This window comes from Ambystoma mexicanum, chromosome 10 (assembly GCF_040938575.1).
Source record: "Ambystoma mexicanum isolate Mex_15411 chromosome 10, UKY_AmexF1_1, whole genome shotgun sequence".
In the NCBI taxonomy this organism is placed as follows: domain Eukaryota; kingdom Metazoa; phylum Chordata; class Amphibia; order Caudata; family Ambystomatidae; genus Ambystoma; species Ambystoma mexicanum.
In genome coordinates this window covers 435,041,902-435,066,641 of record NC_090932.1, presented here as the reverse complement: position 1 = coordinate 435,066,641, position 24,740 = coordinate 435,041,902, and positions in this window count along the sequence as shown.

The window sequence follows — 24,740 nt, the reverse complement described above, 5'->3', positions numbered from 1 at the left end:
AGACCATGACTGCCAATTATTGGGCATTTACCTTCAGATCCAATGAGTCCATGAATGAGGAATAGTCATCAATCAGGTGCTGCAAGGTTCAGGAGTAAGGGCCAGCAAAACAGTGTCCTCTGCTTAAGCCAGAAGTGGCAGGAGCCTTGTTCCCAACCTAGGGACATCCAGGGTGGATTTAAGCAGGTGCTCATAAAGACCATGTATATACAAACAAAGGAGCATGGGGATCTACCAATGCTCCTGGACAATTCATGAATCTGAGCACACACCAGAGCTCATCATGATTGACCTTGTCAATGGCAGGGCTCAGATCCATGAACGCAAGACAAATTGGCTCCTCCTTAATTTACAGTGTGTGGACCACCAGCAAATAGAGGTGCTCAGCTGTTCCAAGACTTGGTCTTCACCCCAACTGGATGGGGGAGAGTGTATTACTCCAGTCTCCCCAGAAGAGCCATCACTATGATTATAAAAAAAAGTCTAAAAGCAAAATAGGTCTGTATGACGCTGGAAGTGCCCTTGCTGCCTTTTTGTAAATTGGCTGAATCACTGCAGGTGACTAAGAAACAGGGTGGATACCCCCAGTGCAAATAGCTTTAAACCCCAAAGTCAAAATGGGGGCCAAGAGGTCTGGTCCCTATAAAGACAAGTCTGCTGGAACATTATCCGGGTCTGGAGCCCAATTTATAGCTTGGCATTTTATGGCTCCTCTACCATGAAAACAATTTTTCCTTACATTGGGGATAGTGACTGCTGCGTATCTACAACTAGTGGTCATCCATTAACCACAACCACATGACCACCACTGTATAGGGAAGAAATATGGGTTACCCATGCCTGATCGGGAACCATAACATCAGCACCACTTGACTTACATTTATAAAATGGCCCATTATTCAGTATGTCCCAGAAAAGTTTGCCATCATTGGTGGCAGATGAATCAACCCAATCCTCACAAGACTCAGCTTCAATTGAATTCTTACTGATGGAAATGACCCTCTTATAAGCAGCCCCGGCACTAACTATGTCCCTTTTTGCAGACAGGGAATTTGTCAGGGTTTCAAGCAGAATGGACTTTGAATGTTTCTGTGTTGACCTAGCCTGGCTGCGGCTTTACCATTCTTTTATTAACCTTCAAGGTAAATGAGGCCAACATATTTGACAGAAGTGATATAAAATCAGACAGACTAGCACTCTGATCTGAACCACCTGAGAAAACATTATCCAACTACCGCCAGTTGTTTATGACAATATCCCTCTGTAAGTTCTCTCCATCGCAAACTGCCATTTCAATCTAAATATTTGGCTGTCAAGGGGCACCTCCGACTGGTTAGACAGTCCTGGTAGTGCTTACTTACCCTGCAATTTGAGCACAAGGCTGGTGGGGAAATGATCACTACAAATGTCATCCAGCACCTTGAACCCGATAACACAGTCCCAGAATTTTACTGGGACACATATGTAGTTGATCGTGGAGTTACCTGAAGCTGGCGAGAAGGTGAAATTGCCTGGGATATCATCTGGGAAATGGCCTTTGGATGATCGCAGCCCAAGGAGCTTCCAACGCCTAAACCCTTCCACAAACTTCTAAAAGCCCTCAGAGTTGGTGTTGATATCCCAGTCACATCATCTTCAAAAGAATCAAACAAGGCATTTCCTGGACCACAGCACAACATTGCATTACAGTCCCCCCACAAGATGAGAAATAGGACTTTCACAGGTTAACTAAACCCTCCATAATGGAGGATAACACCAAGAGACAGCTCCTGGCACTACACATTGGGGACTGTTATAAAGGTTGACAACCAAAACATAATTCACACCCTATGGATTCTCACCGCCTGCAAGAATGGATAAGAGGACTCCGACAGAAGGAATTCATTGATTAGATGTTTTTTTATCAAAATGGACCTACCTCTGTGGCAACATCCCCTGGGTTTCTTCTGTGCCACTACACAATAGGCCACAACCACATCAACAGGGACATCCTCTACTGCCTAAGTGTCCTGTAACAGAACAATATCTCGATTTAATGCCAGCCACATTCCATGAAACAATCACCAAAGATTCAACTGACTGGAGAACATGGGATTGATTGTACATATCTTTTAGCAGACCACCACATGCTTGCCTTCCAGCTAAGCCGTGCCCGTTCTCAATCCCAGCTGTCAGCACACATTCCCTAAAGATGTTTCAAAGGTGGGGCCCTGTGTAGCAAAGGCATACACCTTGTTTTCTGTCTGCTATGAAATCTGGAAGCTCCCCAGGGTAGCCTGCCACACCCTCTACTCCAGTCTTCTAATAGGACGGTTAGAATCAATGGTAAAATCAATGCTACTAGCTGGGCCTAGACACCAGGAAGTGACCTTCGGAGGGTCTAAAAAACTGCCCTCCCCTTCTTCGTGCCAGTAATACCATGAGTCATGAAGATGACATATGTCAGCCTTGGTGTCCTCAAATACCTTGCTACACCTCATTGGTAGGGTGTCTCGACAATTTGGGATACCTAAGCGAAAGTTTACATTGACAAAAGAACAACGAACATTGTACCCCTTGCAAAACATACAGTCTGAGAGAATGTGAATAGTTGGAAACAGCTGAAACGAGATATCATTCACCCAAAGCACCTCTGATTGGCCTTTCCCTAAGGCTCTTTTGTAGACACCTTTATTGACATGCGATAGGCCATTAAAGCAAGAAAATGAGGTCTGCATCTCGCCAGCTGCCATTGTGAATAACTGGAGGGGCATAAATATTTGTCCCAGATATGCTAGGGCGACCCCGCGTTATGAGGGAGCACGCAACACTCAAGGGGGATTCAGGGCTGTTTTTCCCCATGATATATTTTTTAATAAAGGGTGAAAATGGTGCAATTTAGAGCACACTTTTTAGAAAAATTGTGTAAAAAGCAGAACAGTTTGCAGTTGGGTTTTATAGGGTAACTCGTGAAAAAAAACTATTGATTCAAGTGACCAATGGAGCATTTCTCCAACACATTTTCATGATGCCTTTTCCCACAATATGTGCCAGAATAAAACATTTTCAAAATGGCATTCCACACTAAGAAAAATACCACTGATCCTGCTTGCTTAATCAAAGATGCACAATACAAAATGTTGTGCCTCAGTAAGAAATGGCAAGACTGGTTGCATCAGAATGCCAGTACTGCTTCATAATAACGTGTAGCATGCTTGATTTACCAAATATGCCCAAAACAAAATGTCATATCACAGTAAGAAATGGCTAGACTGGCTGGATTGAAATTCCATTCTAGCTACATATTAACATTTATCATGCTTGCTTCATCAAAGATGCCCAATACAAAATGTTATACTACAATAAGAAATGGCCAGACTGGCTGCATTTGCATGCAAGTCTAGCTACATAATAGCACTTATCATGCTTGCTGTATCAATCATGCACAGTATAAAATGCCATGCATGTTCCATGGTATGACAGCGCTGTGTAGTCAGACATATTCACATTAATGATGAATGTTTTTATGTGTGATTGCAAGGTGCTGGGTGGCCTGGGAGCAGATGTGTGTCAGGAGCTGGGGTCCCAGGGTACAGTCATGGCATGTTTTATTTGGCATAGATGCCAAGGAAAAACTGCCATGCCCGCCCCATGAGGCCCTGAGTGCCTCACAAACACACATTAATTGTGTGCATTTAAGGTGCTGGGGGCACCCAGTCATGATATTGTTTACTGGGCATCTATCAGATGCACATTAATAAACAGAATTCCTTTCTTCATTGTCCTCCAACACCTCACATGCACAGATAATTAATTGTGTGTCCATGCAAGGCACGGGAGGCTTTGGAGTCAGGCTTGACGTTGCATGTTAGGCGCTAAGAATCCCAGTGGACTAGGCTGGAATTCTTTACTTTGGACACCCAGTAGAAAATGCCGTGCCTGCCCCTCTGGGCCCCAGTGCCACACATGCACACGTTAAATGTGATTGTGTGTATGTGCAGTGCTTTGCGGCACTGTGGTAAGGCATGTTTTTTTTTTTACTGGACATCTATCATAGTTGCCCAGTAAAACAAATGACACGCCTGTCCCCTAGTTCCCGAGCTCCTCACACACGCACACAATGTTGTTATGTGTGTAGGCCAGGCACTGGAGGTCCAGGGAGTGGAGAAGGGATTTTTACTGGTCATCTATCATAGCTGTCGAGTAAAAAAAATGCCATACCTTCCCCTGGGCCCCACAGTGCCAAACACACACACACAATCAAAGTGACAATGTGTGAATGCAAGGCACTGGGGCTCCAGAGGGGCAGGTATGTAATTTTTTACTAGACATCTATCATAGATGTGCAGTAAAAAAATTCCATCCCGTCTCGTGGGCCCCACAGCACCTCAGACGTAGAGCTGATGTTGGCCGGTGGGGAGGGGTGTTGTGCAACAAAGGCATTTTTAAAATGCCTTTGTACTACAAAACTGCTACCCTCACTCGTAAAAATCATCTTGGACCAGCACAAACACATACACACACAACTTATACAAAATGCACACAACAAGCACTTGCTGTCTCATTCACAGTCACAAGCACCCATCTTGCACTTACTCATAACACAGGCATATATGCACCCATAAACATATTTAAATAATAAATAAATTAGCATACAAACACACACATGTACACAACATACACACAGCAAGCACCCTCTGTCTCATTCACACCAGCACCCATAATCCACTCACTCATAACACATGCATACATAAATCCATACACATATTTAAATAATAAATAAATGACCATGCAAACACACACATTTACTTAAAATGCACACAGCAATCGCACTCTCATGCACACCAGCATCCATCATCATAGATTCATTCACCGGAAAACCACAAGCATGCACGCATCCATACACATCATTTAAATTAAAAAAAAACAGAGCACAAACAAACTTACCTTCTGCCATAGGTCTTTCCTCACCAGCACTCAGTCCCCTGCTAGCATAAACAGGTATCAGGAAGCTTCCTGGTTTCTGCTCATGCATAGAGGGTCCTGAGCGTGGGTGACGAGATGCCCCACTCCAGCCTGCTCTGTCTGTATGTGGAAGGAGGCGCTGGAGTGCCCCCTTGCACATACCTACATGCAGTTCCCCAGCCAGCATTTCCAATGAGCCATGCGAGGCTGGGGAAGCAAACACACCCAGCCTTGCATTGCTCATTTAGCTTGCACGGCCAGGGAACTTTAACTGTTAAAGGGTGTGCTCGTATTTCACTGTCCTGACTCCTCCATAATGGGTGAGAGGGGGCCAAGACCTGTTGGGTCGACACCCCTTCGCCCATTATGGACGAGCCACTGCTGCCAGCCACTCAGAGGATTGTCCGTAAAAATCTCCCTTCTTCACACCACCACAGGGAGAACTCTGGGTGGCATCGGAGCTCTAAGTGTCATTTCCGCAGCCGCCCTGATTGGGTCAGTGTTCGTTACACAACTTTACATTATTAGTCTTGAAAGTAATTTGAGAGCTGGGCAAACTGTTATTAGTCTCATCCAAGATTTCAGGCTGCGTGTGTATAATTGTTTGTCTGCATGTGGTATTCAGCCCCATGTTTGTGGCAACCCCAGCTTGGGGGCCACCTCTGGCCCTGCTGAGGAGATCGCCAAGCTATCCTTGATTACTTTTGGCACTGCGTTGCTGGCGGTATCATGCCCAGACCGAGCATTCATATCCTTGTTCATGTCAGCATCCCTTGCCAGTAGGTTAGCCAGGGACTTTGCCAACAGACTAATCACCCCCAGGCAGGCATCAATTTTCCCTGCATCTTTATCACACCTGTCAGTCAACAGCCTGAGATCATCCATCATTTCCATGAAGGCTGTGGTGAGTCTGTTAAGATGTTAAGCGAAATATAAAATATAGGGGGTCATTACGAGGTTGGAGGTAAAAAACAGTTTTTGCCGACATGGAGCAAATACTGTGTCCGTGTAGGAAAGAGGCCGCTAACAGTGGCCTATTAGGAGTTTGTGTGCATGAGCGTAGCGGCATGTCGGTATCGACAGTACTGGCATGCCGCTAAAGTCCCAAAAATGCCCCTTAGTGGCATCATGGGAAGCACAGACAGCACTACCCCCGCCGTCCACCTCTAAATAACGTGCCCGGCATCAATGGATACGGCATTTGCGGGCACCGCTATTAGTGGGTACCGCTAAAAGCGTGCACCGCTATTAGCGGTCACTGCTAATAAGCGGAACCGGAAGTAACGTCATCGTGCCGTAATGGGAAAGCGCACGGAGGCCATCTTTAAAAACACAATCCATTGTCATCCTCACTACACAGATCCTGGAGACTCATTCCGACAGAAAAAAAACATCTAGTCCACCTGCATTATGCCAAAGGCAGTGAAGAATGGGGCATCCCGGCAGCGTAAGGAGCGGTTTTCGGAGGACGAGCTCACAATGCTAGCAGACACGCTGGCTGAAAATTCTGAGGTGGTCTTTGCGAATAACCTCAAGAGAGCAGCACAGCTCAAGAAAAAAGAGATCTGGGAACAAGTAGCCCGTAAAGTGAGTGCAGTTGGGAACACCCCCCGAAAAGTGAAGGACATGCGTAAACGGTGGGACGACCTGTGCCTCAGAGTGCGTAAAATCATGTCGGCCAACCAGAGCCAGGGCCTGGCTACCGGCGGTGGCCCTAGCTCGCCAATTAAACTCAGCTCCTAGGAGGAAACCTGTACCAGCACTATCAGCATAGAGTCCATCAAAGGTGTGGGCGAGATGGAACATGGTGCCACATCATCCACAGATGGAGGTGAGTGTCCTAAGAAAACACTGTAATGCAAAGTATGATGATAGTCCCCCAATGTGACCGTGCCATGAGGCAATGCATGTGTGACCCTGACGTATGCCTGCATGCTCCCCGCATATGGCAAGCAACCTGAATGTCAAAACTCCAATACCTAATCCCCTCTAATGTGTAGAACAGCAATAATACCAATGTATGCATGATGCATGTAGAACCATCACTGATGCCGTCCCTCTCTCGGTCCCCCACAGGTTCAGATCCTGACAGCGAGGCCCGGGACTCAGCGGCGCAGACAACAACTCCCAGGAAGAATGCCAGGGGCAGGGAAGAAGGCAACATGCCTTATACAGCAAAAGGCTCTGTCAAGCCACAACGGCCACAGAAGGGGAAGGCACCACAGGATGCTACGTCAGTGGAGCAGCTAAGGGCCGCTGCCACAGCAACAGCCCCACAACAGCTATGTGCACTGCACAGGAGCCAGTTGCCGATGGGGCCCTTTCAGCTGCCAACAGCTCTGTCGGGGAGGTGGCAGCCACAACCCCCATAGGGACGAGGATGTACAGAGCCAAGGCCAGGTTGTGTCCCTGTGGAGGATGAGTCATCAGACTTACCTGCCACACCCAGTCCCCCACCATCACCCCAGATCACACCATTCAGCACCACCAATGATAGCACACAGGAGCAGTCTGGAGGGGAGCCAGGGCAAGGAAGCCTGAGCACAACAGAGGAACCACATGATTTGGGACATGTGCCACATGCAGCATCCACCTTCACTGGTGTCCGGGATGAGGTGCAGCAAATGGCACAGACGGAGCAGTGCCAGGAGGAGCTGACAGGCCCAGTCAGACAATTTGTCTCGGGCGATGCCCAGGCAAGGCAGGAGGGCCGGGACAACACTGCCTCCTTGAGACAGGCCATTGAGGCCAGCACAACTCGTATCTGCGAGGAGTTGTCTGCTGTAAGGCAGGTCCTTTGCCGTATAGTTTCCTGCCCCGAGACTGAAGCAAGCGGGCATGGCCTCCTCTTCGAGCTCCACTTAGACCAGGCCCCTTCGCAGGTCTGCGCGCACCTTGCAGCGCTCAGACATGCCGCCACCAGATGCGAGAAGTGGTCAAAAGTAGATGGGGCAGCCTGAACATAGCAATTGATGCAGAAACCTGCAGCATTTGATTGGACACTATGTGTGGGGGAGTTGTGGGGGGAGGGGAAGGGGGAGAGGGTGTGTGTGGGAGTTGTGGGGGGAGAGGGGGAGGGGGGAGAGGGTGTGTGGGGGAGTTGTGGAAGAAGGGGAGGGGGCAGAGGGTATGTGGGGGAGTTGTGGGGGGAGTTGGAGGGGGGAGAGGATGTGTTTGAGGTGGAGGGTGCGAGCACTTTTTACCATTTTACTGTTTAATACACCCGTTGTGAACCTGAAAAAATACTTGCATGGACATTCCTTATTGTATATGTGTCATGTATTGGTCTACAGTGCATAGTGTACATGGACTCCCACACCCAGTGCCCTCAGTCCCACTTTCATGGCACCCTCTGCACCCATGTGTCTCAGAAATATTGGCCAATAACAGACTGGCGCACAGCACGTCCCTCCTGTGCATCTGCACTGCGATGATGTGTGCCCACATCTTCTTCATCCTCTTCAGCATCACCTGGTGGTTGCAGTTCAATGTCAGGGGGCAGGGGCACGCTCCGTCGGATACACATGTTGTGCAGCATGACACATGCCATGATGATCTTGGCCACCTTCTCATGCCTGTAGAGGAGTGCCCCACCTGACCCCCTGAGGCAGCGAAAACGTGCCTTCAACAGGCCAAAGGTCTGCTCGATGACCACACGGGTACGGGTATGGGAATGATTGTAATCCTCTTCGTGCCTGTTCTGCGGGTTCCGGGCAGGGGTGAGGAGCCACGGCTTCAAGGCATAGCCACTATCACCTGCATGGGTGCAAAATAAGGTATGTGTTAGTCAATTCATGATGGACAGCTGTACTTATCACACATGCCTGCAGATATTTGTTGGTCACATGCACATGTACCTGGTTGTATGCACACATTTTACCTTGCCTCAATGTGTGCTGTGTCATGGTGTTATGGTGTGGATTGCGTCTTCAAGATGATACATGGTGTACACTGTCTTGATGTTGCTCATGCATTGTGGATGCATACCGCTGTGTTTGTGTTATATATGTGATGTGTAGCGTTCTGTATGATTTTCTTACTGGCAGCATTGACAGTAGTCTCTGCATTATTTAGCATTCAGCGCTGATTATTCCCATGGTGACATGCTGCACTACTGTGGTTGTGGCCTTGTTACTAGCACTGGATTCCCTTGGTGGTTTTCTTTTGTGCACTCTCATGGATGCTTGTCCTGTGTAGTCATTTGATGCAGACATGTACATTGTGTATACTCCAGGATGTTGCTGGATTGAGTTACGGAGGGTGAGGTCTGATGATGGGTGGTGCATGTGTTGTGGGATGTGGGGTGGTTGAAAGTTTGGCATGTTGTGATTGGTGTGCAGCTTCCTTCATTGCTATGGGAATTGCTTGTTAGGTTCAGTTTGGGATGCTTTGGGGCACAGTGTTTTGGGATGTGGACATTGTGCCGTCACCACAACAATGACACCATGGTGGTGTGTACATCTCTCCCACCATTTCACTGCCATGTGCCAGTCATGCAACTTACCAAGCAGCCAGGCACATCGTCCTGCATGTCGCTCCATGTAGCGTGGTAGCGTGGAGTTACGCAGAACCATTAAGTCATGAGTTGATCCGGGAAATCGGGCACAACAATGTGTGATGATCTTGCTGGAGTCACATACCATCTGTACATTGATTGAGTGATATAGCTTACGATTGCGGTACACCACCTCTGTTGCATGCAGGACCACCAATTCCACATGGGTGCAGTCAAGTGCACCAATTCAATTTGGCATGCCTGCCAGTGCATGGAAGCCAACTTTTGTGTCAAAGATCTCCAGGGCAGTCCGTGGTAGGGATATGTAGTTCCTTGAGTGCTTCAGGAGGGCATCCAGAACTTGGTTCAGCATGCGAGAAAATAAGGGTTGTGATATGCCATGCATGTGCCCCACTGTGTGCTGGTAAGTGCCTGTGGCCAGGAAGTGGAGCACAGATACCACTTTCAGTAGAGGTGGGATGGCAGTGCGTACTTCAATCAGGCTGACAATGTTGTTGTGTATCATGTCCACAATGGTGGTGATGGTGTCCCAGTCCAGATGGTACAGGGTGTGGATCTGCTCAGGGGTTAGGTTGAATGGACTGGCTCTGATGCGAGGGATAGGGGGCTGCCTGTGGGTACCACTGGCTGCACTGGTGGGGCTTACTGGGCCTGTCTCACCCTCCTTCTCTTTCTGCGTCTCCTCTGTGGTGCCTGTTGTCATTGCTGGTGTAGCAATGCAAGCATGTCCTCCAGCCCCAGTATTGCTACTACAAGTGAAATCATTTTGGTGTGGTAAGGGGTGTGGTGTGTGGGTGTGCTCCTTTTGTGCTGGGCCAGACTCCATTGCCACCACCTGTGCTGATTGTGTGCACCTGTGGCAGGTGGGAACACTACACATTGCTGTTTGCGGGCGGTTTACGATGCCAGTATTGCCGACATCCCGGTATCCCTCATTACCGCCTTCATGATGCTGGTATTTGCATGTCTGCCTGACTTGTGTGTCCTCCCGCTATTGCCGGGCCAGTACAGGGGAGCACGCTATCAGCGGTGGCGCTAATACTGGGTTGTTGAGTCAGAATAGCCCAGAGCGGTATGCAGTGCCGGTAATCCCTTACCAGCATCGTTTTGCCATTACCTCCAACCTCATAATGACCCCCATAGTCTGTGTTTGTGCTCGCACTGGGCACAGCAACCACCCGACAGCAGGCTAGAATGCAGAGGATCAGAAGATAGAGAGGCAGAAATCCATGGGCCACCTTATGGGACATTGACTGATTACTACTTGTTTCCTTTATTAGAGATGGAATACACAGGAGTTCTCTATAGTGATTGTCCCCTCACTAAATTCTTGGCTAGTACAGCACACTAGACCACCCTGTGTAATGGACAGCCTCTTGATTTTTGAGTGAAGTTAACATCGGGGTCACTGCCCCGGTTGCCCATGTTGATGGAATCGGCTTCTTCCAAAAATGCACCCTCCACCCTATCTAGAATTGCCCCCTTGTTTCCTGGTAAGCGATTCTCTTCATAATATCAATACATTGAGTGCTCTAGCGCCTCCAGGATTGATCTGGATGAAGGCTTAGCTGCAGCTGTGAGTTCATGAACACCATTAGAGGCTCTGTCATTTGGCACATTTGGCACTTTTGACACAGTCGGTAAGACAGGTATCTCTTCATAAACTGATCCAAACCCTGGGTTAGGCCCTGTATTAAACATCCAAATAGATGAATCAGAGACAAGAACATTCAAAAGCACATCCAGAGGCAGTGAGACATAGCTTGAAGCCATGAACACTGAACCTGCTCCCTGCATCTCGACTCGACATGTACGTCAGCATTTCCAACAGTGGCCACACCACACTACTCAGACTACTGGAGCTGACCACATCAATCACTGAAGCCACATCGGCATCGGTGTCAGCTGATACCATCTCAACCACCTTGGTTTCCACAACCTCCCTGGTTACCTCCTCATTTAACTCCCCAATTGTGGTGGATGCCCCCATGACCCTCTGGCTGTGGGCCACCCAGTTAATCATGGCCTGACTTGGTGGGTTGCAAGCCCCATCAGCTTTTGTGCCTGTGTGATTTTCTGTGGCACCTCCCTTGTTTGAGCCCTGCCATGTCTGAAGTTTCGCCACCATGGCAGTTAAATTCAATTCAGAGCACGGGCAACATCTAGAGTTGAACAACCACCACTCTTCCCTGAACTGGAATGAAGGTGACACGGAGTCAGATTGCAGATATCAGGATAACAGGATATGGGGTACTAACACTAACAGTCCTTTTGGGGTGCAGGGGGGATTCCTGACCTCTTGAGCACCTGGCACCTTAATCTTCATACAACCATGCTGTCATGTGGTCTTGCAGTCTTCCAGAAATTGCAGCGCAACTCAAAAAGAAGGGTAATCCAAAAGTGAGCCACTACTCCACCAGTTTCTACACCAGTGATCGCCTTGAGCTGCTCCACTAACAGTTGAACCAATAGTTAAACAGCAGTTATGCAGCAGACTGCATTATGCTGCATCAAATTGCACAAAATAGCACCAGTGTCACCAACAGTGGGCTTACTGCAGGAGTTTCAAGGAGGTTTGAAAAAAAGAGAGAGAAAGAAAAGGTTGGACCAGCCAGATTTTCTCAGAGCAGGTAGGAGGTAGCAGTCAGTGAGCCATACCACTGCCCGCCCGTTACACCCGGACACCGAGTGCACAGGTAAAGTGGATTGAGCACCGCAGTTCCTGCAACCCTCACACTTACTGTTCCACCTAATCGCAGGCACACATATGTGAGGCGGGGCTCATTGGGCTTACAGGTCCCATCCCATTCCAGTTCTTCATGTCCATAGTACTCCTCTCACCTCCCTTTCAGAGCTCTGTATGCTCCATTCACTGAGCACTGGGCACTGAACACACGCCTCACGCCTCGATCGCTCCGAATGCCAAGAATGCCAAGAACGCTGAAAACAGTGCTGAAATCGATGAAGCTTGATAAGGTTCGACCAAATAACGTGTCAAGTCTCACTGTTTCCAGAATGTTACAGCCACTTTCGACGCAACTTAGATCAAATCCAGAGATTTACTATAGGTAGAGAAGACCTATAGCTTAGGGAAAGCTAGGAGTTTGTACACTTTTCTGTTAATAAAATATCAGTAAAATGGAAAGTCAGAGTCTGCGTCATTCTTCTGACCGGCCACACAGTGGAGAAAAAAATTGAGTTACTGCACTTTTTCTGATGGTAAAGGAATTATCGCCATTTTTAACACACCACCAATCTCCTGATCTTGGTTATGCAGTGGAGGATTTACCTCCAGAAAAGTTGATGGATGTATTTACCTCTTGTAAGTTGCTGGATCCTCCAGAATGTGTGAAATGTACTTTTGATGGAACTACCACCCACAATAATTCCACCTAATCCCCTATGGAGTTGTATGGACTCCATGCATGTGGATTCATACTTCCAAGCCATCACTTTCAATCCTGTGGTAAATTTGCTGGACAGAGTGCTGGTAACAGTAACTGAGTTAGGTGTTATTTCTACTATATTATGTTATAGTGATTCATCATGCATTTGTAAAATTGTCATGCCTTTATCTAACCTTGTTATAGTGGTGTCTAAAGGGGTCTCCTGTTGTCATGGCTTCAATGTTGTGTTACATTCTAAATTGGTTGCCAAATTTCCAATGATCCCACTTAAACCACTTCCATGCATGTGTCAGTGTCAATTCCTGGTGGTAGTGGTGGTGCTCTACTCAGGGTCTGCCAGGGTTCTTGTTATCTGAATGTGCAGACCGGTTGATGTTGCCTCCTCTCGTGCAGTAGAGCAGCAACTCTGTCGGGTGCCTTGTTTGTTATTCTTTGCCACTGATTATGTAATGTACAGTCAATGCATTGTTTGTTAATCAGGCATAGGGATCTATGATGTCTCTGTCACATTTTCTTTCCATCATATATCCATGTAATAGCGGTATCTAAGGACTGTCTTCCATTCTCAAAGTTTCACTTGTGTGTCATGTTCTAAATTGGGTGAAATATTGTCAATGGGCTTACTACCTGCAAAACGCAGCTTGTCTTCCTGTATCAGGGTTCCTGGTAGTAGTGGTGCTCATCTTCCCATTGTCTACTAGTGTTGAGGGTTTCTTATGGTGTAGACCAGTTGTTGGTTGTGTAGTGGAGTTGTGCCATTCCTCTCTGCTGCGGGTGGGCCTACTGGGAAAAAATCCAAAGCCTGTTGTGTTGGATCAGAAGAAGGATACCAACACTCTGAAGACATTTTGATTATAGGTATTCTGAAGAAAAAAAAAGACCTATCTTTACATATTACTATGGGGTGTTCCCTATCTAGATTACTAACTAAGTTGCTCATCACTCTTGAATCAATGTTCAAAAGAATCAGTCTGCTGATTAGTTTTTGCTGTTCAAAACTATTCTAACTGACCATACCACTATTATAATCAACTATGGTCAGGGGAATGACTCCCTTCTCCTGGTGGCTATGCGTTTGCACTCTGGTTCTCTTATGTTAAATTCCGGTCAATATACATAGTTTCTTGTTATCGTCTGTTTTAACTTGTGTAACTCCCTTAGGGAATTAGCAATCTTGCTCTCCTCTTGTGTAGGTCTCCTCTCCTTTTTAGTAGGCTCTAAATGTTCTTCTATAAGATTTATCCTAGGGACTCCTCTGGGCTTTACTACACAAGTGTCTATTTCTGTTATGTTCCACTCTTTGTTTCTTTCACTGTTGGGTGATTTTCCCCTTTTGCCAGGATAGTAATGCTCCAATTCTACTCTTCTGACTCTCTGTGTTTTCTGGACTTCCTTTTATCACATTTACACCATTTGAAGTTAGTAGCTTGCTTTCCAGTCTTTTGTCATCGATACAGCGACACATTTTTCAAAGCCTATCAGGATTCCATTTTGGCTTCCAGGTATTCCTTTTCTCCCTATTAGCATCTGTATTGTAGGGGAATGTCTCTGGTGCCTGGAGTGGGTGGAAATCTGTTTCTTCCTTCCATTTGCTTCTTGAATCGCTTTCCACAATGTCTGCTTCATACGCGTTCTGGTTTCCTTCTTGGCTTTTCGATACTGATACGGTTAATCGATTCAGGAGTTGCTTCCTCCTTAAGGAGGTGTCGCGTTGCTGAGAAGGCACTCCTGCCCACCTCAATTCCACCTTGATCACGCTACCACTGAGCTCTCCACTCCAGCCTTCCTGGCTTTCTGATCTTCAAGCCCACTGGGCTTTCAATATTTCATGCTCCAGCAGAGAGCCGTCCAGAACCGCACAGGCGCCACGGTCTACGTCAGCTTCACCTCCTTCAGGTATTCTATCCACACAGGTATTCCCCTATCTGTCTCTGCCTTTCACTCTCTCTTGCCTTCTCTCTTGCGTGTCAAACCTTTTCAACAAACTCAGCACAGTCCATTGGAGACTTTGGGCCTCATTACGAGGTTGCCAGTAAGCCGCTTGTTGTACAGGTGGCCTAACGGCAACCCCGGCTTACTCTTTCCACCACCAAATATCCTGGTAATGCCGTAGGACTCCATTGGAAGGGAACCACTGAAGCACCAACACCGTTTTTAACAGTACCAGTGCTTCAGTGAATTATCTGCCGGTAGGGGACTGAACTACCGGCAGGTGGGGCCTGCAAGTTGTTCACTGCCTCTACCGGCAGACTTGGAATATGCTGATCTGGAAAATGTGCTGGTGACGTTGTTAGCTGCACCTTTTTCTAGACATGCATACTCGTAATAAGGATCCTTGATTTAAAAGTACAGTTTAATGTTCTCGTTGGTAATGGTATATGTTCACTTTATCCTCATTCCAGTCATGGAACATATACTGATTTGGTGATTAGATATTTACATATAGGCGAAAGCATTGGGGCCATCAGGGAGTTTCTCACAGGAACAGGAGTCCTTGTCCCCAAGAGGGGGAGTCTTTCCCATAGAGGTCTGACTTTCCTTGACCCCTAGGGAGGTTGTTGCAGAAAGGGATCACCTCCCTAGCCTGACAAGGGGGGACTCCCCCCTGGGGAGAAGGGAGGAATTCCCTTGATTTGTCACACTGTCCTACCCCTGAGGTGTCCAGCGGTAGTTGAGAAGGCCGCAATTACCTCCCCTTTTTTTCAGTTTGTTTATAGGCATCCATGTTTGTTTCATGCCGTACCTCCTAGACAAGATGCTTTCCCATCTTTTTTCTTTCTCCAGAGAATGAACACTAGAGCGAGAACCTACAAGAAACATCTAAAAGATAGCCCATGTCTAGAACCCCACTGCAGCATCATTGAACCCAAAACCTGCCAACCAGCAGGCAGTTCCCCAGTCTCCAGCAATACTTTGCTGGCGAAGAACAAAAAACAGAGAGAGGGGAGCACAGCCACAATGCCTGCATGCAGTGACACAAACAGCTGTGTGGTACTGATAATTGATGGCAACAAGGAGACACCACCACCACTGACTGCCCCAGACCACCAGAGACTTACATATGGAACGCAAACCCTCACCAGCATTGGACCTACCATAGGGGCACCCAGAATGGGCTCCCTTAATAATAAGTGCATTGGACTTCCTAGGCCACCATTGTTGTTCCGTGGCTGACCAGAACAACAAAAGTGGGCAGGGCTTAGCCTAAGACTTGTACCTTTGCCTGGCAGCTCACAATCTTGGATGGGGAAGGTAGGAAGAGATTGGTTAGGGACTGAGAGCCAGTCCACAGAAGGGGGTGGAGGATAAGATGAGATCACAGAAAGCACAACGTGTGGGTTATTCAAGTGAGGTCAAGAGAGAAGGTGGTGGAAGAACAAGAGAATAGCAGGAGGGAGGAAGGAGCAGCAGAGAGTGGAGGCAATTTCTGAAGAAGGTGAGTTATTGGCTAGTGAGAAAGCGGTGCTGCAGTGTGAGTATGCGTGTTAAGGTGGCAAGTGCTGTTAGAAAGGTCAGTGTAAGTAGTGATTGTGAAGTGTGTGGTACTGGGTGAAAGGAGGGTGCCTTAGTAGGAGTATTGTGGAAGAGGGTGTAGTAAGAGTGTGAAGGAGGCAGTACTAGTATGGAGGGAGTAGCAGTAGTGTGGAAGACCGAGTAGTAGTGAGTAGGAGGGAGTAATAAAACTGGAGGGCTGGTAGTAATATCAAAGGATGGAGGGGAGAGGAGACCAAGAAGGAGTGAGAGAGATTGTACGGATAGAAGCTTGCAGGGAGAAGAGAGAAAAGGTGAATGGAGGTGAAGGAAGGAAATGGAAGCAAGGAGAAGAGAGAGTGAGCATTTTAGATTAAGGGTTTTCCAATTTGAGCAAGGATTTTCCTCTTTTTTTCAGGGGCTAGGGTGTGTGAGGAAAGGACTATATTAAGAGCACAAGAACACCATTAGCTACCCAACTTCCCCACACAGTGGTAATGGGATGGGTACTCGTATAAGCGGTCATTAATTCCACTTAGCTGTATTGATCACATTCACATTGGTATCAGAAAAACATGTATAATTAATATACACATGTTTAAAATGAACATCTGTAAGCCAGGTATTTGAATGGTCTGACTAAAACACAAATAAGATACAAAAAAGATATCAGCGTTATTTTGGGGTTCTTCAGAGTACAAATCAAGACAACAACATCACATACGTCATAAAACATAGTAGTGATAGCTTTTCAATTTTATGAATAGATAGTTATCTCATTATTTCTATTCCGACAATTGTGATGTCAGTACCAAGGTTACATTTGATTAGCATGACATCATATCTTTTTGTCATGACACGTCAACACCGACTTGTGTTTCTGGAGGTAGAAAAACAACACAACCGAAAGGATCTTGATATTAGGTGTGTAATCTGCCCCCTTCCTCAGGACGCTATCAATCTTTGGATATACAAACAGTTAGGCAGTGAATCATGTACTCTGCATGTTCTGCCTACTACTTTCGTAGCTTCTTTCACGTGTGGGAGTCAAATCGCGTTATTTTGCATCTTATATCTGCCTCTGAGATCATTCCCAACTTTTGTTAGGTTGAAGCGTAGTATGCTTCCTGGTGAAATGTCGCCGTGTAGTATGTTTACAGGGCAAGGTCGGCGCTGTGTTCTCTCAATCCACCTCCTGATCTGTAGTCTGGATGGGTATGTAGTACGTGGGTATGACACCGCCTGTAGATTTGTTCTGGCTGGACAGTCAGGGCTTTAGATTTCTCAATTTCTATGTCCGCTGCAGGTTCACTCTGAAAAATGTATGTCGGTTAATCCTCCCAGTGCCAAAGCATGTCTAGTTTGTTGTGAATCACGGTGGCTATGCGGGCTTGTGTCGTGGCGGTGGCCCATCATTTTAGATAAAGCCTGACTCTTGCAGGGCAATTATGAGGCACAATTCTATGTTCCAGTACACCAAAAATCACTGGCTAGAGATGGGAAAGTTAGGGTGTCCCTGAGAAGGTCTAGCCAGAAAAGGACTACGACATTTACGTTACCATCTCAGTGTGTTTAGCATGTTTCATGCTAAGAGAGAAAAAAATCACTGTGTACTAATAGGGGGCCAAGGACATGTGGGCGGTGGAGGAGGTGCTTGGAGATGATAGACAGCAGGACGGCCGTAGGGTCCAGTGATACTTCAATACACAATATTGATCCATTTCTGAGGTTTGGAGTGATTCTTTTGCAATCTCTGACATAAGGTTACATCATGAAACCGCTAACTTAAGTCACTGCTTTTTCTAGGAAATTCTTGTTTTTCCAAACTGCTTTTGGAGCTTGCTTGAGCAAAATAATGTTTGTTGGCCCCACTAAATGCTGCATCTCATTATTCTCTATTAAAAACATTTACCCTTCTGTCCTTCGAAAACAGCATCATACACACACATTGGATGTCTTCTGAGCCCCCTTGGCAGTGGGAAGAGTAAAGCTACAGTTTGAAGACAAGACCACTGGTTTAGTTAGCAGTCACTCTTCTCCCTTTTTGAAAGAACCCTAACAATTTCTAGTGGATATGTTCTGGTCCTCCATAGAGTGGCAGGCCCAATGTTTGAAGACCACTGGTTTAGTAATACAAAACTTAACATCAGAGTAATAATTTTTTTCAAACCCTCGAGTGATAGGACTTAATGGGAATGGGGACACGGAAGCACCAGCACCACCAGTGTTTCTATGACAACTTTGCCTACCGGGGCTGTCGGGCCCGGCAGGTCAGACTTGCCAGGTGCAATGGCCCAGGAAGGCAGAGTTTGAGTGTGGTGGTCCATAAAGGGTGCCAGTACATTGTGACCAGCACCATTATTTCTGGACAGCCACACTCGGAATGAGGCCCCATCTCATTGTCAGTTGTTTTGGTCCTTTTCTTCTTTGGTCCCTCTGAAATAAAAAAAAATGCATATTTTTCTAGCTTCACGTATTGCTGATTGTTTTAGCATATTTAAAATGAGGCTCTCTTTGGGTTGGTGACAAAATTATTTTTCTAGTGATGTGATAGATGTTATTTCTCCAAGTATTTACTCCAGTACACTCTTCTGTTTGGAGCTGGCAGTCAACAGGGTGGTGGTCGTAGAGTTCATGGACTGCGTAATTCTTCAGGATATTGGCTCAGGAAGATGTATACAGGGGATGCCCTGGAGCACTGCAGTTGCAGCCCTGTGACTTATATGGGTTCTCTCTCTTAGGCATTAGATCCCCATAATCTCTCTGTTGTGCAATGCAAAGTACACGGTCACTAGTCATTATCCCTACAGGAAGCCATCCCTCTGTGACAAGACAAGGACATTGATCTTGTCAAGTGGGGATGAAAACCCTTGCAACTGTGGGTGGAAGAGCTAGCTGATAGAAATCCAAAGCCTTTCCCAACCCCGAGGACAAGGGTACTAGAGAGGGCCCAAATTCCTTACCCCCGCCTTGTGTCAGTCTATTTCTGTAAGCTCAAAGGAACTGTTTCCACCAGGAATGATTGTAAAAATGCTGTTACTTAGATGGCTTCCTATTTGTTTTTTGCTGTGTATTACATTAATTTACTAGCAAAACCCCTATCAACAAGTGAGCCTAAAAATCAAAGGCACAGTTATATTTAGATATGCTTGACACGGTTAGAGAAAACCAAACCAGCCAAGAATATGCAGTAAAGATCAAATCATTACACAGAAACATGACATCACTACACATTTATTGAGAACAGTATAATAAGTCACACCATATTACACAACGAAAGTACATACACAAAAACTGTTTTACAGATACACTTGACACAGGAAGATAAATGCTGATAAGTCTTCAGAATGAAAATGATTCAAAACTGCACATAGCAAAACGAATTAATATGCATGTCAGTGAGGGCTATTTTATAAATAACAGAAGTCTGGTATTCCTAATCTAGGAGAGTCATAAATCACCTAGATGTAGATAACAAGGGATCAACGTCAACAAGGGTATTTCTGAGCACTCTAACTTTGTCTCCTGCTTGCCTCCTCGACAAAATGCTTGCCCGTGCTCTCTTGTTTCTCCTAGTTACATCCCAAATTGGAGAACAACCAGCCAGATGCAACTGACTGAGAACAGTTAGTTATTCAGTGCCATAGGCCAGCTGCCTGCAGCGCCTCATCACGAGTTGCCCGCTAACGGGGCTATTAGCCCTACTGCCAAACCCCCTGATGCTATTAGTGCCGGATCACGGTTTTGGCAAAACGACAAGTCCCTATTCCCCATTGGGCCCATTTGGGAATTTCCCATTCCCCTTTGGGCCCAATGCGGAATGTTTGGTGCTATTACCGTTGGCTGTAATAATAGCGCCAAAAAATTGGCAAAATCAGCGCTGATTTGCCCCCAGCTCAGAGGTGGGGGTAAATCCGCCAAGCCCGTGATTTGGTGGATCCTTAAATGTGGCGGTAATAGCGTTACCGCTGCATTTAAGGGTTACTGCCGAACTCGCAATGAGGCAGATCAGGAACCGACCACCAGTATCCAGCTGTCTGAGATTCAAAAATTAAATTTGCTGGCAGCAGATAGAGAAAGCGAGAGAGAGAGCAGAATCAGTGTGCCACAAAAACTTGGCATACAGGGAAGCTGTGCAGTGCTGCCAGACAGATGCGGCAAGCACACTGAGTTGCTGTTAACACCACTAGACCCCTAAGGATTAGTACATGGGATAAAACTTCCCCCCGCTGACACTTACCTTTGGGGCAAAGGCCCCATACTTGAGTATGAACATTCAGCCTCCTGGGCCATTGCTGTTCGGCGGTGGGTCCGTGCGGAGGAAGTGGGTGGGGCTTAATGACTATTAATAATTTGGGATGCCAACAAGATATCCAGGGTGGGGAAGACTGGGCTAGATCTGCCAGGGACAGAGAGCCAACCCAGAGAGGGGGAGGGGTATATAAAAAGTAATCTTCCTGTCACAGTCCACAAGTCTCTCAACATAGGCACTCCTGGTCTCCAGGAGGAGGAAAACCACTCTACAGGCTGATGTGATCAAAATAAAAGATTTTGATCTAGAAAACCTCAAGCAACACTCACACTCTGGACCCTAAACCAAGAAATCACAATGCCAATGATAGTCATGCCCTGGCTACCAGAGGAGATGTTACTTGGCACCGACTTCCTGCTCTTTGACCAATATCTCTGCGATGCTCAGGGGTCAAAAGAGTCCTTTCCATTATGGGGAGATAAGTAATCTAATGGACAGGAAGAGGAGGATGAAGAAGAGGAATAAGGGGAATGGGTGGATGTGTTGCTAAATAGAAAGCTGGTGGGCGATCATTTTCCTCGGCTGGCTCCCTCCTGTGGAATAGCCTCCCTCTCCCTCTACATCTTGAGCATGACCTCCTTAAGTTCTGAAAAAGCCTCAAGACCTTTCTCTTTACCTCTTTCTTTGCCTCCTCTCTTCCCAGCTAATCATACAGTAGCGTGACTGATGTGCAGGGCCCTTATGTTTCATCGGGCCCCCTAACCCCTCACATCTCTCATCCCAACCGCTGTCTTTCTACTGCACTTACGTAGGCTGACCCGCCCAAGGGCAATGTTCTCTCTAATTATTTTTCCCTAAGTGCAGAACTTGTTACCTTTTGTGTGCACTTTATTTTCCATGTGCGCAACTGACTAACGAGGTAAGCCACTTTGTGAGCATGCGTTGTTAGTGAGCTACCATCTCTGAAGAGAGTTTGGAAAGGAATTGCCCCTTCCAAACCACTGCAATTCTTTACAAATCTGTGTAAAATGTGCATCTTACAACACTTTTTTCAAACATATAGGCTAAAAAATTAAGATTTTATATGTGATTATAAAGTGAACTCACCAGGCAGTTTAAGACCTCAAGATATGCCTCAGTAGCTAACAAAAGTACTCCTGTGCAGAGAAAAATGCGTGCTTTATGCCACTGGAAAAACACTCATGTGTATTACAAAAAAACAAATATTGCTTTTCATAACTGATGTGGCTTTCAAAAATCAGACCGGATACAATAAAGGGCAGATGGAATAAAGGCAACGGAAAGGAATGTGTCGGATAGCATGCCAATAGGAGTTCAGGTGCTACTTTAATGAAGTAATTCAAGGGGTCAGGAGAACATGCCTCTCATAATTTGTTTAAGGATGATAATTGCATCAGAATAACTGCACCATAGAATTTGATGATCAAAATTCCCTGGCTTCCGCTGACTATCCACATTATGTTGTCTTGTGAGTTACTCAAAACCAGTCTTACAGCTAAGCGTAATATACACCATCCACTTTTAATCCCTAAAAACAGAAACATGTGCCAAATAAAAATGGGAAACCATGAACACATAGGAACCGACCCCTGGCTTCTGCCCACAAAGCTCCACTGACTTTTTTTTTCAAATCAGTGACCAGCAGGGAAGAGGCTTCGGAAGGAACTCTACTAATATTTTGGAGTGATCTCAAGCAAAGAACATCTTTTAATAAGCATAATGTATCCCTGTTGGTAAAGCTAATTACATGTTTTACTCCCTGAAAAATCATTTCACTCTAAGTAGGAAGCACATTCTTATCAGAGCCTTGCTTGTAACCCTGATGTAGGAAGTACAATGACAGGGCACATAATAAAGCCTATAGTTTTGGCCACCCTTCTTCACCACAGCCTAGGTAAAATTCAACAAGAGACTTACTGAAGTTTCTTATAGAGCCCTGTTGAAGTAAATCACTTGTTTATGCCTTTTGGGTTCATAGCATCAATGCTCAGAGGTACAACAGCTTGAGAGACTTGTTCTGTAACTAAGGATATCTGTAATTCACTGTTATCAGTTAAACAAGATGCAGGGGGATGCAACAGTCAATAAACACAGAACACATGGTTGTATTGAATTGCCCTAAGCAGCTCAGCATAGAAAGAAACAGAAAGTGCAGTTATCTAGACTGTTACTAAAGTTGCCTTTCCTTCAGCAAACATATTTTCTACACTGTATTTTACTGCTGGAACAACTGACTTGGTTTTTTAAAGTTATTGATTTGTTCTTCACCCTCAAGGAGTTTTCTCCTGTGCCCTTAAACCCGTACCCCTCTCTGGCTCCTATGCTCACCTCCAATACTAGTTGACAGGGAACTGTAAAACATTAGATTGTAGCAGTGAAATACTCCCTGCGATGTTTGCATACCCATAGTACTTTTCAAGCAAAACATAATTAGTGCCTCACCATGATATTATATGCATTTTAAGAAAATGTCATGAATCTGCAGGTACACAATTATTTTGCAGTGCAAACATGATCATTTGCAATTTATTCCACCCTTATATTGTTGGGTCGGATTATACAACTGAAGTTAAATCGTTTTGTACAGCAGTGATTTACAATAAAATGTGCTACGGTATATGCCGAATGCAACTCTGAACACTTACAAATGATGCAGATTGTGTGGAAAGCATTCTAGTGTCTGAATATCCATTGCCTTAATACTATAGACAAGTAATACGTGGCATAGCCCATACCCATTATCCCTTGCAGGCCAAGTAAATTATTTTGCAATGTTTCTCTCCACTCATACAGTAATGTTAGCAATGCTAAAGTAGGAGACTCTGAGCACAACATTTGTCTCCTCAAAATCCTTAAGGAGCAAATTCATATTTTAGTTGTATAATGCATTAACTTGCAAGGGATCCCTTCAATGCACTTGTGTGACATATGTACTAAAAATAGGAAGCATGGGCTGAGGTTAAACATCCAAGTAGCCTGTTTACCTACAGTCTGTATCCGATATTTTAGATGATAATTGGGTTACATAGTGTGGTTGATGCTTTTATTATTAATATTATTAGTCTATTTATTGAGTGTGAACCTGGCTTCAGGAATCAACTGAGTGCTTTACAATCAGAAGAAAACAGTGAGGGAAACAGAAAAAAAGTGAATGGGAGCTAATGGGGGAGGCCAACAGCGGAAAATTTGCATCAAGGGATCTACAAGCAACCAGGTGAGGAGACAGTGGGGGGCAGATCATAGAGTCTCAGGTAAGGTGGGAAGTGGAGGGTTTATGGAACTATGGGCCTCATTACACGTTATGCGGAAACCATGGTGCTATTAGCGCCATGGTTGCTGCCGGTACCATACCGGTACCACCATGGAGAAAAGGGGAATTACCACCCCATTCCAAGGTTGGCGGGGCGGTAATTCCCCCTTTCTCCATGGCCCTTCCCCACTCCCATTTTTGCCCCATAGGGCTCAATGGGAATGGGGAAGGGGCTAATTACAGTACCGCAAATTGCGGTACCGTAATTAGCACCAAGGTCCCTTTGCGGGTCCCAACTTTAACGTCTGGTCTACACCAGCCGTTAAGGTCGGGTCCCGCAAAGGGACCTTGTAGTAAGGCGGTAAGGGTGTACCGGTACCGGTAAACCCTTCCCACCTACCGTGTAATGAGGCCCTATGTGTTTTGTAGGAGCCATTCCTTGACGAGGAAGGTATTGAGCTCTTTCCTGAATTGCAACAGCAATGGGGAAAATCTGCTGTTGACGGGAGGAGGTTCCACAGTCTTGGAGCATAGACAGAGAAGGCTGTTCTCGTTCTTTCCTTCTTGCGCTGTCTGAGTTCAAGCCTTCACATTTCCTTACTTGTGGATTGGAGGACTCTGGAGATGCTGAGTTTCTCAGTGAGGTAGCTTAGGGACTTCAGGGTGACAGTTTTGTAAATGATGCAACAGGATTTCAAAATGATATGGCCTTCCAGCGGGAGCCAATGCAGTTAGAGGTGGGTCAGGGTTGAGTCCTTTAATGAGTTGTACTGCAGCATGCAGGACACATCTCAGGAGTGCCAGGGTAGTCACTGGAAGGCATTCCAAAGAGGAACTTTTTATAAGCCACCATGAATAAGAGAAGTTCTTGTGCTTGAA